The sequence below is a fragment of the Neovison vison genome, chromosome 4 (genome assembly GCF_020171115.1).
Source record: "Neovison vison isolate M4711 chromosome 4, ASM_NN_V1, whole genome shotgun sequence".
Classification (NCBI taxonomy): domain Eukaryota; kingdom Metazoa; phylum Chordata; class Mammalia; order Carnivora; family Mustelidae; genus Neogale; species Neogale vison.
This window is the reverse complement of record NC_058094.1, coordinates 131,210,743-131,228,525: the sequence shown is the minus strand read 5'-3', so window position 1 is coordinate 131,228,525 and position 17,783 is coordinate 131,210,743.

The following is a 17,783-nucleotide window of genomic DNA, read 5'->3' as shown; positions in this document are numbered from 1 at the left end:
TGCCGTTTTATCCAATCTGCAATCCTGTGCCGTTTTATGGGTGCATTTAGGCCATTCACATTGAGAGTGATTATTGATAGATACGTTTTTTTGACACCGAGTTACCTTTGAAGTCTTTCTTTCTGGAGACTGTCTCTATATTTCTGTTCAATGCTATTCTTGGGATTTTTCCTCTTTTATAGAACCCCCCTTAATATTTCCTGCAGTGTCGGCTTGGTGGTTGCATAGTCTTTTAAGCCTTGCCGGTCTTGGAAACTCTTTATCTCTCCATCCATTTTGAATGTCAGTCTTGCTGGATAAAGTATTCTTGGCTGCATGTTCTTCTCATTTAGTGCCCTGAATATATCTTGCCAGCCTCTTCTGGCTTGCCAGGTCTCTGTGGACAGGTCTGACGTTATTCTGATGGGCTTCCCTCTGTAAGTAAGGAGCCTCTTTGCCCTGACGGCTTTCAAGAGATTATACCTACAATTATAATTCCTCAATTTGACTATCAGGTGTCGTGATGTTTTTTTGGAGTGTATAATCTTGGGTGGAGACCGTTCAGCCTCTAGTACATGAACGCTGGTTTCATTTGCGAGATTCGGAAAATTTTCATAAAGGACTTGTTCCACGATATCTTCTAGACTTCTTTCTTTCTCCTCCCCTTCAGGAATTCCAATAATTCTGATGTTGGAATGCTTCATGGTATCATTTATTTCCCTGATTCTGCTTTCGTGGGATCTAAGCTGTTTGTTCCAGGCTTCCTCCTGATCCTTTCTTTCTATCTGTTTGTCTTCCAGATCACTAATTCTATCTTCTGTCTCAGTTACCCTAGCTTTGAGAGAGTTTAGATTGGATTGGAACTCATTGAGAGCATTGTGGACCTCCTCCCTGGTAGCTTTAAGCTCCGCCCTAACATTGTGAACATCCTGTCTGGTCGCTTTCAGTTCGGCCCTAATCAATTCTGTTTGGTCATCCATGGCTTTCTCCAACCTAGCTATTGCCTGGATAATTGTTAGCCTGAATTCTCTTTCCGACATATTGTCTATGTTGATAGCCGTTAGCTATGTTGCAGAAGGTCCATCCTCTGTATTTTTCTTCTGTTGGGCATTCCTCCTCCTAGTCATTTTGGTGGGAGAAGACTGAACCGATGTAGCTGGATGTATCAACTCTGGTGCAGTCAAGGTGCACCCTGGAACACTTCCTGATCTCCGTCTCAGAGAGAAGCCTCAGTCTGGGTGCAGAAGCTGAATAAATTCCCCCTTGGACGCTGGCAGTGCAGGTTCCAAGTTAAAGACCCTGGGGGCGCAGGATCTTTTGCTCGTCCCCAAAGCCAAGGCAGTGGCGGCTGTCTGGGAGCTCCTGACCGCCAGAGAGGTTCCAAGCAGCGATCGCACACTGAGATTTTGCCGCCGGCCCGGGCTGGGAGTGCCCGGCTTGCGCGCACCTCTTTTCAGAGGCGGCTGTGGGGTCGGGCGCGCATCTGGGGCACTGAGAACGGGGCGCTGGTCCGTAAGCCGCAGGCTGGGCTTTTGCGCACCTCTGTCCAGGGAAGAGTTTCGCGCGCGCGCGGCTTAGACTTTGAAACAATGGAGCGGGTCAAGAAGCGCCCCCGGGCCTTAGAAACCCAGGAGAGCTGGAGGGACGTGTGCGCGCATCTCAAGCTTTGTGGTAGGGCTAGCGCGCGTTCTGCAGACCAGCGCAGCTCCCATCCCCTCACAGGAGCCGGAACCCCCGCGCTCTGGGGCGCGCTGGCGGCTTAGGGACCAGGAGCCGGTTTCCCTGCCGCACTCTCTCTGCCTCCGCGCCGGGGAGGCCGTCTGGGACCGGGGAGTTAAGCCCCTGTCCCTAGCCACCCCGATTCCCACAATTTGCCCCAGCGATCCTTTGCTCTTTTGGAGTACTTTCAACCAGTCTCCAAGTTACTGCTGGTCCCCAGAAGCAGGGCACTCTCGCTCGTATCGGGGTATTACTTTTGCACCGGTCGCCTCTGGTGGCTCCCTCCCCCTTTTGTTTATCTTCCGATATCAGTCCGCCGTTCCCATTCCGCTTTACCTGCTCACTGGCGTCTTCTGCCCTTGTAGAGATCCAGACGTGTATAATTCTGATCTCAGGCTGATTTCATGGGTGATCGGAGTTCTTTGGTAGGTAATCAGCTCACTTTGGGGTACCAGCTGAAAAGACGCCTCTTCCTACTACCCCGCCATCTTGTCCCAATCTCTAATTTGTATATTTTTAATACAAGAAGGCTACATATAACTGAATATTATACTCAGTTTATATTCAAAATGAGAACTAAAAAAATGTAATTAATTATATAAGTCTTCAGTTGAATATCTGAACTATTTAAGAGGTTTCCCAAGTACTCTTACATTTATTTCAAAATGCTGTAAAATATTTATATAATACTTTTATTTGAACTTTCTGTTTATAAAATTCCTACATTTCATCATTGTAGGTCGTATCTCAAGTCACTCCACTCTAAGCTATTTTGGACACATTTACCTGTTAAGTTTAATTAATATTATTGGGCCTACCAATTTCAGTAAATTCTAGTTTAGTTAAAACTGCTGAATTCTGATCCTTTTATTAAGCAAGGAAAAATATGTCCCTGGTTTGAGGCAATAAAAATAGAAGGCTACCTAAGATGAAATTCAATACCTAGAGCCTAGATATTCTTGGTTATAAAATTTTATTATTTACACAGCAATATCATCATCATTATTATCATCATCATAAATGGGAGTAGAGATATAGAGTCAATTTCAATCCAAAGTTGTCCGTGAAACTTTGATAACCCAAGCCAAAGACAAAAATTTGAAATATGCTAGATTTGATTAAGTCTGATAAAATGAGGCTCTGGGGCATATTTAGTGATTCCTATGCAACACCCTTACCAAATGTTGACAAATGTTAGGCTTCATGTTTCTTCTCTGTAGATGGCTTGGAAGCACTTAATTTGAAAGACTTGTTTTCTAAAACTGAGGTAAAACCTGAGAGCAGGATAATTTAGTCCTGTTTCCTAAACTCAGTTCTCAATTTGTGTTCTTTTAATTTATTGGAGGACGGGGACCCCATCCTTTAAAACAAATCTCCAGCATGATGGCAGAGCCAAGTGCATGAGAAGATGGCAAGGTCGTTGATGTCTTTCCTAGCAGCCCTATATGCCCTTCCCTAGTGATACCCCCTCAACTTGACCCGTGTCTTTGCTACATTCTCTACATCAGCAACCCCCAAAACATTTTCCCTGGAACTGATGGAATGAATAATAATAAACTAAGAAATTTTATGTTTATCTTCTGCAGCATTTCTACATCTTCTAAATTCTGAAATACAATGTGGATCACCAAATGGAGAATAAAGGATATAGATATGTATTTGTAGCTGATGTTCTAATGGTCTGTTCTGTGTCCTCTCACTCAGAGCTGCTGGGAAGAAAAACATTTTCAACACTATGGTAGGATAACTTCCAGCAGCGGAAACTCCATCTCTACCTAAGGACCATCTCTAGCAGCAGCAGAACTAGTTACTGGAGACGGAAAGAGAAAAATGGGTAAACTAACATCTTAGAGGCACCTACAATTAAGGAGAGGTAAATACACAGGCTTCCCTCCTTGGTACTACAGTTTTGAGGCATCTTCCACCTGGTTTCCAAAAGTATTGAGTCTTGGTGTCCAATACAAGTATTTGTTCAATAACATATGCATTACTGGCTCTTCTATTTTCTGGTTTTATTTTTTTCCCTCTCTTCCTCTTCTCCTTTTTAGTATCCTTCTCTCATGTTTTTGAGATCATTTCCATTCCCCCCCCCAAAAAAACCCCACATTTCTTTTTTTGAATTCCTGGGACAAATGCATAACATTTGAAGACATAATCTTTTACTGTAAAAGCCTTGGAGGCTCTAATCATATTAAGATGGTAAACACATAATGTCAAACTAATTATTATAAAATAAAAATATATATATTCATATCTTTAGTTTTTAAAAAGCAAAACAGCCATTACCCCTTTTGAGTTAATATGGACACTTGAATGTCATGATTATTTTAAGGGAGACACTGCTTCCAGGGAAAATTGTCATATGCTGAATAAATTATTAATATAGTTATATTTAGAAAAATCTAGATACTTAAGAATTTTTACATATATAATCCCTGAATTGAAAAACTCATGGATTCATTTTATGAATATCTCCTTTTGTAACATTGTTTTATTCATAACAGAGAACTGAAATTTGAAGATTAACCTAATTTCTTCTATCTAAAGAGTAAAAAGTAATTATTTCATAAGAAAGAGAAGTATAGGTTGACAAGATAGGTAGATTTTTTAAATTTCCATATATTTTTGAGTCAATTAAAATTTTTTTTAAAGTCTGCCTACAGGTTTATACCTGTCAAGTGTGCTTGAACTAGAAATAAGTACCTTAAACAATTTTGAAATTTATTATTCCCCTGAGATTGATTGAAAGAATTATGGATGGTGAAATATTCTGACTGACACAGTTTGGGACAGCAATAATTCCCCAGAGTTCAAGCCCTGCCAAGGTAGTTTACAATGACACAGAGACTTTTGAATGTAAAACATTTTTGAGAAAAAGAGCATTAGTAAGGAATAATAGATAACATATAGTTTTTAACTAAAAATGTACTAAAAGTAGGTGTCTAAAAACATCAAACGGGTAGGTTGTGCTTACTTATATATTTTATTTGTGCATTTTATTTCTAGGTGAATTTTTGCTTTTGTTTATAAAAATGTGTGCCTTTTTTATGTTAGTTAATTATATGCCAAGTAAAGGGAAATTAGAACACAGAAAATGAAGAATAAAAAGATTAACTACTGTCAACCAAACAAAAACAATAATTGCCTGATCCATTAGCACATAAACTCTGTCTTACACAGCATTCCAATGATTGTGCTTAGGAGAATGAGAGACTGCAAATAAATTGAACCTAGACAAGAAACACTAGAAAATTTTGGAGCGTAATTGGAAAGATCAAAACAGTGAGAAATAATAGATACTATTTAAAAAAGATGTAAGGACACCTGGGTGGTTCAACCAGTTGAGCACCCAGCTCATTGTTTGGGCTCAGGGCAAGATCTCAGGGTCCTGGGACTGACCCAGGACAGGCTTCTGGCAGGGGTGGGAAGCTCACTTGTCTCCCTCTGCCTTTACCCCCTGTCCCAGCTGTGCATTCTCTCTCTCCTCTCACCTTCTCTCTAAAATAAATTTTAAAATATTTAAAAATAAATAAATAAATAAATAAATAATGTAGAAATTTGAATCTACATCTGTGGTAGGTGAGAAGTATGAGTATAATTAGAATACTGTGTGTGTGAACACTAAGCGTACAGTAAGAGTGAAGGGGAAAGAAAATTTAAGTCTGGAATATTTGAGCTCTTACATATAGGAGATCGCAAAATACGTTTTGTTTATATTTAGCTTGAAACATAAGAGTGTACAAAATTCCTTAAGTACGCTGATGTGGAGAAGAATAAACAAGCAGAAAACAGGGTCAGAAGTAGCCAAAATGCAAAAAGAGGTTTTACTGGTATATAAAAGCCAATTAGAGTAGGAAAATATAAAATTTTGAGTTTTAGCAAAATGTCTCTATCATTCTAATTCTGATAATATAGTTGAGTCCGTGGCTAGGGAAAAAAGTAAAAGCATTAATAGTCTCATTAAGTAGTAAATTCTTTAGGCAAAGATCTGAAATCAGGGACCAAGTGAAAAATACCCCACACTGGAACTGGTTTTGCCCTAAAGACAAGCCCTAGAGTGAATAGGTTTAGGTTTGCTTGGTTTCGTCCAGCAGATAGGATAACATGCAAATATCAAGCCTTTTCCAAGATAGGGAGCCACATAGGGGATCCCTCATGAATGATCCAGAAGATTAAAATCTCCATGTAAACATGAATCAGCAATAAATCATTCACCCTCTCCCCCCAGGAAAGTGTAAGTAAAGTTGAATTGAAACTGAACAGGTTAAAAGAGAATTAAGAATTAATAGCAGCAATGTAGGCATTGTTGATGTGTGGCATCCAAACATGCCGCTTGGGAAATCCAGGAAGCTGTTAGGTGAAGAATTAGTATAACGTGGTCCCTGAACAATGATGTCTCTAAAAGACTCACGGAAGCCAATTCAAGTCGTCTTTGCTCCATTGCCTTCACACCAATCCTCAAGATGCACACAAACAATTTTCTAATAAAAATGAATGTTAGTCACTCAAAAACATCCAAATACACAAGGAAATGATGGTTGGTTTAAAAAAGCAGAAAATATATAAAAAAGATGCACAAAGAATTCTGTTACTGGAAATATCATTATTACATTACAAATATATATCTTTAGGAGACTGAAAAATGACCTAGCAAATTTGAAAAATAACTTGTATAAAAATATAGTATTTTAAGTTAAAAAATCAATGATGGACTTAGCGCAGCAGACATAGCTAAAGCAAAAGTTAACAAAGTGCAATGTAAGCCAAAGTAAATATTTCAGAATGCATGACAGGTATTCTGAGAAGACATAATATGTGGATAGATTTGTAAGAATGTAGAGGATGATGTGAGAAAATGCTCCATGTATGTGTAATGAACACTCTAATCTGAGAGAAAAAAAAAAAATGGGGAAAGGACAATATTTAAAGATTTTTTAAGAAAGTTCTCCAGGCAGGCACCTGGGTGGCTCAGTGAGTGGGTTAAGCCTCTGCCTTCTGCTCAGGTCATGATCTCAGGGTCCTGGGATTGAGCCCCACATCAGGCTCTCTGCTCAGCAGGGAGCCAGCCCGTTTCCTCCTCTCTCTCTCTCTGCCTGCCTCTCTGCCTACTTGTGATCTCTGTCAAATAAATAAATAAAATCTTAAAAAAAAAAAAAGAAAGTTCTCCATGCTTTTGAAGGACACTAATCTACATATTTAAAAACTCAGTCAATTCCAGACAAAACACAGGAAGACAATGTGCTCACAGTGAAACTGAAAATGACCACAAAGAGTAAAAATATTTTCATTGGGAAAAAATCAAATTGCCTTTAATCATACTGAAACCTGACTTTCTAACTGAACCAATGGAAAGTAAAACACACAATAGCATGTGGTAAAAGAACCAAACGTCATTATAGAGTCCTTAGCCAAGATAATATCCATTGAACCAGGACCCTTACCCTTTCAAAATTTAGGCAAACAAAAATCCCACCAGCAGAACCCTCCCACTTCTTCTTCAAAGAAATTCTGAACAGATATACTTCAAAGAGGTATAATTTCTAAAATGAAAGAATGAATAGAGAGCACAATATTTTATAATATATGAATATATCTAAATCAAAATTATTTAAAATGGATAAGCAGAGGCCACCTGGGTGGTTCAGTCAGTTATACGTCTTTTGGCGCAGGTCATTGTTCCAGGTCATGGTTCCAGGGTCCGGGAATCCAGCCTGGCATTGTTGAGCAGGGAGCCTGCTTCTCTCTCTTTCTCTCCCTCTGCCTTTCCCCTGGTGTGTACTCTCTCTCCCTCTCTCTCCTTCTCTTCTCTCAGATAAACAAATAAAATATTTTAAAAAATGGATAAGCATTATATTATGTATGTCAGAATATTGATAAATCAGTTAGGCATTTTGCATTTTTATATTATATTCCTAAAAAATAGTAAAAACAATAAAATAATAATTTAACAACAAAAATGGGGAAAGAGGGGAATAATAATACAAATGAAAGAAATGAGACATAATATATATAAGAAAAAAAAGTAAACACATATTGTAAGAATAGATATAAACTATCAAAGATCACCTTAAATATAAATAGACAATGTTTCCTTAGGATACCTAGATTGGCTGAAGAGTTTTGTTTGTTTGTTTTGTTTTTGTTTGTTTTGTTAATCCATCTCTATGATTGCTACAAGTGACTACCAAGATTACAAAAAGATTGAAATTCAAATAGGAACATGCTATGCAAATACAATATTTTTAAAAGCTGACATTGTTATAGCAATGATAAGCAAAAGAATTTAAGTGAAAACATTTATTGATATAAGGAAATTATTCTTTATTATAAAATTTAGATTTACTGGGAAAATGTGATGATTTATATATCAATTAGCCTTATATACATACCAAAACTACATAAAGCAAAAATATCAGAAGTGTAAAGGGAAATGGGTAAGCCCCCAAATCACTGTAGACATTTTAAACATACATTTCAGTCATAGGGGAAAAAAGAATTAAAATATTGAGCACTAAAAGAAGCAATTTGATTAGCAAAATTAACCAAATGCCATGAATCTGAAATGAATAGTAACAAATAACAAAGAAACAAAACCAGAAAAATAAGGCTAAATAATCTGAGTCAAAGATATTATAATGAATATTTCAATATATTTTATGTGAATAATTGATACATGAAAAATTAAACAAATGACTGTGTAATACACCTAAAATATGAAATAGAAATATTTCTAACATCAACTGGGCTACTTAGCAAGAAATACAAAATGAATAAGTGAGAGAGAGAAAAGTAGAATATAGATTGAGAAAAATAAAATATGAAAAGGCGTAAATTAACAGACAACATATGTTTAAAAGTCCAAAAATTCAGACTTTGAGAATAATAATAAAACTAACATGCCTCTAGTGTGACTAGTGATAAAAAATGAAGCAAATGCACAAAAAAGCACATCTGAAATAGAAAAAGGCACAATCATAGCATTTGCACACATTAATAATGATCTCTTCCACTTTACCATGATGAGGTAGCACATGGTGGAGTAAGTCTCCCAGAAAACAGAAACAAAACCAAAACAAGACAAAGACAAACACTGTAATCTACACAGTAGAGGATAAGTGACGAGGTCTTCCCATTCTGGTAGTTCTTTGTTTATGTTGGACCAACCTTGATGAAAACATCTGCAAAAACTGGGCAAAATAAACAAAATAACTGACTGCAGGTGTTGGGGTTCCACCAAGCACCCAGGAGACGATCTACTACATTCTCTATGTCAGAATATTCGATTTTAATACTCTTTCCATCCTTACTGCACCATTTACTCTTAGACCTACTATTAAGTATACTCACAATTAATCATTTCATAAAACTCACCACCTCACATAGTACTCACATAGTGAAATTCCAAGACTCTTTAAAAGAGTCTAATGAAAATAGAATTTCTCGAATTTGTGCATGTTTAAAGCTCCTCTTTTTAGCTTTGGTGCTTGAAATGCAACTTGGCTGGCCCAGTACAAGTACAGTTTGGGATGCCAATGTCTAATGGGGACCAACATGTGAAAAGAGGTGGAGAAGCAGAATTGAGAAGAGAGAGAGGAGGAAATGAGATGTAAACCCACAAATCCTCAGAAAATCAAGCATGAGTGTGATCCATCAGACTTGTCCTAAAGCCAGACCTCCTTAGACTCCCATGTCAGGCACTGGGGATAGATGGCATTGTGAAAGGCATGACCTTGCATTACTGACCTTGCATAGCTGAAGCAAGGAACAATGGGAGGCATCCGACCACACTCTTTTCACTCCTCAGAACGTGCTCCCCTCAAGGCTGATTCAGTGGCATCTCTTTATTCAATAAGGGACTATAGCCTTTAGCTCCTGTTTTCCTTCCTCCATAGTCTATTCTGTATCTCATGGACTTTTGATGTTGCCAGTCTTTTTATTTATTTATTTTTTTGTTTATGCATTATTTTTTTTCCAATTTATTTATTTTCAGAAAAACAGTATTCATTATTTTTTTCACCACACCCAGTGCTCCATGCAAGCTGTGCCCTCTATAATACCCACCACCTGGTACCCCAACCTCCCACCCCCTCGCCACTTCAAACCCCTCAGATTGTTCTTCAGAGTCCATAGTCTCTCATGGTTCATCTCCCCTTCCAATTTACCCAAAAGCACATACCCTATGCAGCCATCAAAAGAAACGAAATGTTGCCAGTCTTTTTAGTTTGAGCTTCTCTAGTCTACTTAGCAATATTTAGGTATCCTTTTCCTTTGTATTTCCCCAATGACCAATGATGTTGAGAATTTTTTCTTGAAAATATTGACCACTAATTCATCTTCTTTGTAAGAAGCTTATTTCAAGAATTTCCATTTCTGTTAATGTTGTTTGTTGCTCTTAAATATTTAATGTTGTTTGTTGCTCTTTATATATTCTGGATATGAGTAATTTATTAGATGTATGTTTTGCCATATTTTATTCCACACTGTACCTGTCTTACTTTCTTATCCCTGTCATCTGAATATCCAAATTTGTCATTTTTATAAAAATATTTTATCATTTTTCTTAATAATTTTGGGTACCTAACATGTTTTTCTCTATATTCAGATCATAAATATATTTGCCTATATTTTTATCTTAAGCTTTTATCATTTTATCTTTTATCTTTAGGCCAATGTAATATCATAAACTGAATTTTGTTCTCTGCATATAGTAGGAAACAAAGTTCATTTTCCTTTTATTCTTGAAATCTTTTCTCTCCCAACTGAATTATGTTTTTGTCTTTTTTGAACATTAGTCGATGGTGTACTCATGGATTGATCACTTATGTGAACTCCGTATTCAATTCTATTGGTTTATATCCCCAAACTCAAACTCATTCCACACTCATCTAAATATTATAGCTTTGGAACACATCTTATGTTCAGTGTAAATATTCCTGTTCTTCTACCTTAAAATTTGTTTGACTATGTTAGGTCCTTCGGATTTCTGTACTAATTTTAGAATTGGTGTGCTTCTGCCCCTGTTATGCCTCCTTGCTATTTGGGTAATCAGAAATGTGCTGCAAGAAGTAATTTGTGGTGAACACAGGCCTCACCTCACTTAGTTTTCTCATGTCACTAACCACAGTTTTGTATGCCTATCATCCTATTTCTTAAAACAGTTGTTTCATATTTTTTACTATCTTCTAATTCTTTGTAAAGGAATGCCAACATCTGTTGCCAATCATTTCATTGCAGTAATACTCGAACATCACATGTGAAAAGATTTTGTACTCATTTAAAAAAATATTTTATTTCTTTTTTAATTATGCAAGAATGGAATTAACAGTTCTTTCACTCCTGAAATAAATATACATATATATATGTGTGTGTATATATATATATATATGTATATATATGTATGTATGTATATACATTTGCTCTTTGTTTTTTTTTTTCCCCAAATTTAGTGTAGATAGTTGTTCATCAATTTTGTTCTCCTTCTCAAAGAATCAGCTTTTGGTTTGTTGACTTTCCTTGTTTTCTTATGTTTTTCTTTTTCATTGTTTTCCATTTATAACTGTGCTGTTTCCTTCCTTCCACATAAATCAGATTTAATTATTTCCTTCATATCCCACCTTCTGAAGCTGGAGGGTTAGACAATAACTTTAAACCATTTTTTTTTTTGTTTCTAATACAAGTATGCAATGCTCTAAATTCCCCCTGAAATACTATTTTTAAATCATCCCAGAAAGTCTGAAATCATTGTTTCCATGACTAGTCACTCCCAAATAATTTTCATTGTCCTGTCTTACTTCTTGTTGTATCCATATATTATTTACAAAAGAGTAATTTGTTCCCTAGTATTTGGGAATTTTGCTGGCATTTTTTAAATTGGCCATTTACATTTTGGGGATCTTATTTTTAGAGCCAAGAATAAGGCCTAACTTGGTAAATGTTTCATGTGTCCTTAAAAAGCTTTGGATTTTATAATTAATTGATATACTGTTTTATAAATGTTCTGTAGATTAATTTGCTTGGTTATACTTCTCAAATTTTTATATTGTTATCTATTATCGTATATTAACTCAATCCATTATTGAAAATATAGTATTTATATCTCCAGAAGTAATTGGGATTTCCCACCTTCTCTTTTGACCACTGACCTTATTTTCATGTTAATATGTCTAGAAAATATATTGTTTGCCCTACCTGCATTAAATGTGTTCTATATTATTGAAAAATTACTATTTGTATTAACACATTTACTTATTTTAATCATCTGTTTGCTCTGGTTACATACCTTTCTCGTAAGTCTAATTTCTGTTCTACTAATCTGTCCCTTTACCTGTCTTCTGATTTATAGTTCATGTCTTAAAATTATTTAATTTTTAATCAATCATGTTTTTACAGATAAAATATGCCACTGATAGACAGCAAAAAATTTGGTTTTCCATGAAATAAACCCACAGACATATAGTCAATAAATTTGTGACAAAAGAACCTACAACATACAATGGGGAAAGGACAGTCTCTTCAATAAGTGGTATTGGGAAAGTTAGACAGACACATGCCAAAAAGTGAAACTGGGCTCATGTCTTCACATTAAGGGATAATCAACTCAAAATGGACTAAAGACTTGAATATTAGTCCTATATCATAAAAGTTCCAGAAGAAAACATAGGAGGCAGGCTTCTTGACATCAGTCCTGACAGTGATTTTTTTTTTTTTTGTACTGGACATTGAAAGCAAAAACAAGAAAAGCAATAATAAAGTGGGACTACATCAAGCTAAAAGCTTCTGCACAATAACAAAATCAATAAAATTAAAAGGCAAGCTGCCAAATATGGAGAAAACATTTGCAAATCATTTATCTAATAAGGGACCGACATGCAAAATACATGAGAACATAAAGAACTCAGAGAACTCAAGACCAAAAAAAAAAAAAGGAAATAAAATAACTGTAACAAAGAAAAATCTGCACTCCCATGTTCTTTCTAGCACTTTATTCACAATACTCAATAAATGGGAATATCCTAAGAGTGTACCACACATGAATAAACACAGGAAATGTTATATATAAATATATACATTTTGTCTACTCATGAATTGATAAACTCATATATATATATACACTATATTTGTCATTATATATAATGATATATATGTATATATGTAATTTACCTTCTCCCATTTTGTAGTATAGAAACATAACAATATAGTTAGGAAATGTAGAGCTGATTTCAAACCCATAACTATTTGGACCCTAAGTTAATGATATTTTTTTCTTTTATAATAAGTAACATAACATCTCCATGATTCCTTTCATTTTACTAAGCTACTTCCATAATATTGAAATCCAGTAAAAAATAACAACTGTACACACAAACACACACACACACACACACACTTCCAAAAACATTAGAATATTTCAAAGAAATTATTTTGCAAACCTTGACATTGAATTAATAATCTCAATTCTCTAAGTGTGTATAAAGAAAAAAATACTTTATCTTTTAATATTACATTAATGTTCAATCAGCATACTTTTTATCAGTATAGTTTCTAAATACTTGAAAGATTAGATAATTCTCAATAAATCATCTTTGTCTAAAAATGGTTCAAATGTAATAAGATATCAATGAATGATTGAAGTCCTACAGAATCAAGTCACTACAATTCATGGGAAAACTACTAGATATGCTTTGAGAGCAGCTATTATTACTATAAGCCCATGCTTTTACAAAAATGTACCGTATTACCCAAAATCAGCCTTTCATATTCTATTCCTAGTTTAGTGTGTTAGAAAAAGGTATTTTTGAAACACTGGAATTCATAAGGAGAATCTTTTTTTAAAATGTCAATGAAATGCCATTTCTTCATGCTTGAACAACTCAAAATTGGCTCAAATTATTCTCCTCAAACTTTCTGAAACATTTTTTATCTAAATTCTAAGAACAATCACAATAGGTTTTAGCTACAAATGTGAGAATATTGTAAATGTCAGAGTGGATAAATTTCAAAATGAATTTTATAGTCACCTTTTTCATCATAGTGAAATTGTGCTAGTTGTTTTTTTAAATTTATTTTATTGTAGACTCATTTTGTCAAGATTTGGTCAAGTTGTACTTTTAAAGGCCGAAATTTGGTTTCTTATGCAATGACTATATATAAAATCAGTGTGTATATCTATTGTGTCAAATATGCTGTTTTTAAGCTGTAAAAATAGGGTGATAACCCAAAGCATATGGTTCATACATTTTTATATTCCAAGATGCAGCAAGCCCTATTTCTCTTCTCTGCTCACTCTATATGATATCCTTTCTCAAAAATCATAGTGCAGTCATAGGATAATGTAAGGGGTTCTGCTATTTGCCTGAAACTGCTCTTCTCTTTAGCTTTTAAGGTAATTAAGATAAACCATGTTTCAAACATAAAATCTTTAATTGCAGTGCAAACTAGTCTGTTTTCACCCATTCTGTTTGACCCAGATTCTCCAGACACAAAAACCATAAAGTAGGCTTTTGTGTGATTTTTTATAATAATTTTTAAAGTGAGATACAAAATGGCATACCAACACATTTAAATTCTGCTACACTTTGAATACACTTACTAATGTGTCTTTGAATCATGTCGTTTTTGTAGGAATGGAAATAGCATCTATATCTGTCAAAAAGAAATTTATTTCTAGAAATTAATTTTGCAGAAACACTCTTAGAAATATACCAAAGGAAAAAAAATACAAATATCTTCAGTGAAGTGTTATTATTAGCAAAATCAGGATCACACATTTAGTCATAGAATACCACATGATATGTTGTTATTGTATGTAGTTAACTACAAATACATGCATGCATGTGTGTGTGTGTGTGTGTGTGTGTGTGTGTGTATGTTAAGTAGGCTCCACACTCAGCATGGAGGCCAATGTGGCACTGGAACTCACAACCCTGAGATCAAAACCTGAGCTGAGACTGTCAAGAGTTGCATGCTTAACCAACTAAGACACCCAGGTGCCCACAATAACAAATATTTTTATTCAGACTAGCAGAAAAATGCCCTTGAATTATATTAAATGTGTACTGAGATTTACTTTAAAAATACATTTTCTGACAAAATTAGAGATTACTATTTAAGTTAACCATAAAAGTTATAAATAACAAAATGAAAATAATTTTTAATTCCAAATTCTACTCTGCACAATCACTGTCCTCAAATTGGTATTTCTATTATTTGTTGGTTACTTGATATTTCTATTACTCTCTATCTCATATGTGTGTGAATTTCTTTAAAAATTGAATACTATTATTGAATTCAAATATTTTATATCTATAATATTTTACATTTTGATGTATCACAAGGCTACTTTCAAGTAAATATAGATTTCTATTTTTATTTTACTTGGAGTGTACAGAATTTTAATTTCAGTATGTTCCACTGTGTAATTATTATATCATAGCTCAAACTAGTTACTATTGCTAAGTAGACAAGATCATGCTATTTTGTATTTCATAAACAAAATAAAAATAAATAGCTTGCCTGTAAATTTTGTAGAATGATTCATTTATTTCTTTTGAAATAAGTGGAATTTCCAAGCTGACATATTAATATTTTCTGAAAATAGTTCCACACAACATTTCCTTTTAAATTTATGCAAAGGTTGAAACACCTTGTGGTAATTACTCCTTTGCCTTTCATTATTTTAGCTTCATAAAGTTGTATCTCTATGTAATAATTACATATTTTTTTGTATTTTGGTATTCATATATGTGGTGGTATATTATATATATATTTTTATGTGCTGTCATTTCATCTTTCACTTCTTGTTTGTTGGATCTCCCATTTCCTGTTTCTACTCAAAGTGCCTTCTGAGATGTATGAAGGCACATCTTGAAATGCTTCTCAGGGCTATTAATTTTTACTTTTAAATATTGTTCTGTCATATTAACATGTCATTTATTTATTTACTTTATAGGAACATTTGGGATCCCCAGTTTTCAGCATTTTAGCAGTTTGAACAATACATGTGCTTATATGGAAACATTTTTTCCAAGAATTAGCTCTCATGTACTAGGATTTATCTAACATGTTACCACTAAATGTATGGTCTGCAAACTCTCCATGGTGTCATTAACACATAAACTGAAAATAACTATTTAGAATGTTTTTGGCAACTTGGTAGAAAAATTATATAGTTATCTTTGTATTAAAAATAAATATTTGTCTGGTTGGGTTATGGACATTGGGGAAGGTATATGCTATGGTGAGTGCTGTGAAGCGTGTAAGCCCGGAGATTCACAGACCTGTACCCGTGGGGCAAATAATACATTATATGCTAATTCTAAATAAATAAATAAATAAATAAATAAATAAATAAATATTTGGCAGTGTATGATATATTTTTTATTTTGATTTCAAGGAATTTATTTCACTGTATTTTATAAAAATATATGTTCATAAGAGGTTGGAAAAAAATGTTCCCTTACTGATGTTAGTTTGAGAAACATGTCTCAAATTTACATTCACAGATATGGAATTCTTTTTCATACATATGTCTACTGAAAATTTAATTGAAATTATCTTCCAAAGTGTTTGTAAAAATTAACACTTCTGCCAACTCTGTGTAAGAGGATACTTTTCTTACATCTTTACAAACACATAATAGTGTAGTTTTCTGTTTTTGTTTTGTTTTGTTTTTTTGGAAAATTTTGGATTATGAAATAGTACCCTACTTTAATTTTCACTACAGTTTTATGTTTGTCCATTCAGATTTCTTATTCAAGTTTTTCACCATGTATATATTAGTTTTCTTGCATAATATAATTCATTAGTGCTATGATGTAATAGAGATTGTAATAAAATTATAGCTGTCTGTACTCTGTATAGCTGATCTGATTCCCTATATCAGAGCAATCCTAATTATAGTCCAACATTTTCATCCAAGTATTAAGAACACATATAAGCTAATACAATATAAAATATATATGTAATTCTTCCTTTTTAAAATTTATATATTTTCAGTGAATATCTTTTGAAAATATTGTTGATGCCTTCTAACTCTTCTTTTTTTAAATTAATTAACATAATGTATTATTTATGTCAGGGGTACAGGTCTGTGATTCATCACACAAAATCTAACCCTTGTAACTCTTCTATTCAAAAATGCTGGTTCATGGTTTGTATCTTTGTCTAAAATGTTTTATTTCATATCTTCCTTATTTATTTATAAAATTTTCTTTTACATATTATTTTACATATTACTGACATTGTTTGAAATTATATAATGCTTAATCTCCCAGTTTATCCTTTATCTTTTTTTTAATTATTCAGAATATATCTTTGTTTAAAATTTGAAATTTTATGGTCTATTTCTTTAGAGTTATTTTTGTTTCCAAACTTTGAAATCCCTTTTGGCCTTGGTTATAAAATAGAACAGCCTATTCTTGTAAATTTGTAGATTTATCTCTCTATTCAATCTTTAATAAATATGATTTTTTTCCCTAAAGTTTTGGTCAACTGCTCAATAGCAGCTCTCAACAGCTGCTAATTCTTTGAACATTAATAGAATTAAACATGATATCAATAAATAAAAGTTACCTTTAAAACTATTAATTATTCATAAAGTAAACAATACAATCCTATTTTTAATATGGATCAAAGAAAAATATCAAAATGGAAATTAAAAAAAAACTTGAATGAAAATTAAGAAAAGCAAAATGTATGTGGGTGCTGCGAAAAGTAGTACTTTGACAAAAATGTATACGCTACCTGTACATATTTGCCTTAGAAAGAAAGACCATTAACAATCAACAAACTGAGAGGCTACCTTCAGGAACAAGGAAGCGTTAGCAGGGTAAACACAAGGTGCAAAATAAATAGAACATAAAACAGGAAAAAAAAAAAGAGAGAGAGAGATAGAGAGAGAAAGAGAAACCACATGAAATCATTACCTGGTTTTTAGCCATCAAGAAAATTGATAAAACTAAAACCTGACCGACAAAGAAAATAGTGAGTACAAATTCCTCACAGTAGATTTGAAAAGAAGGACATCACTACTGATTCAACGGACATTCTGTTTTAATTTCCTTGTGTTATAAGAAAGCTATTAATGA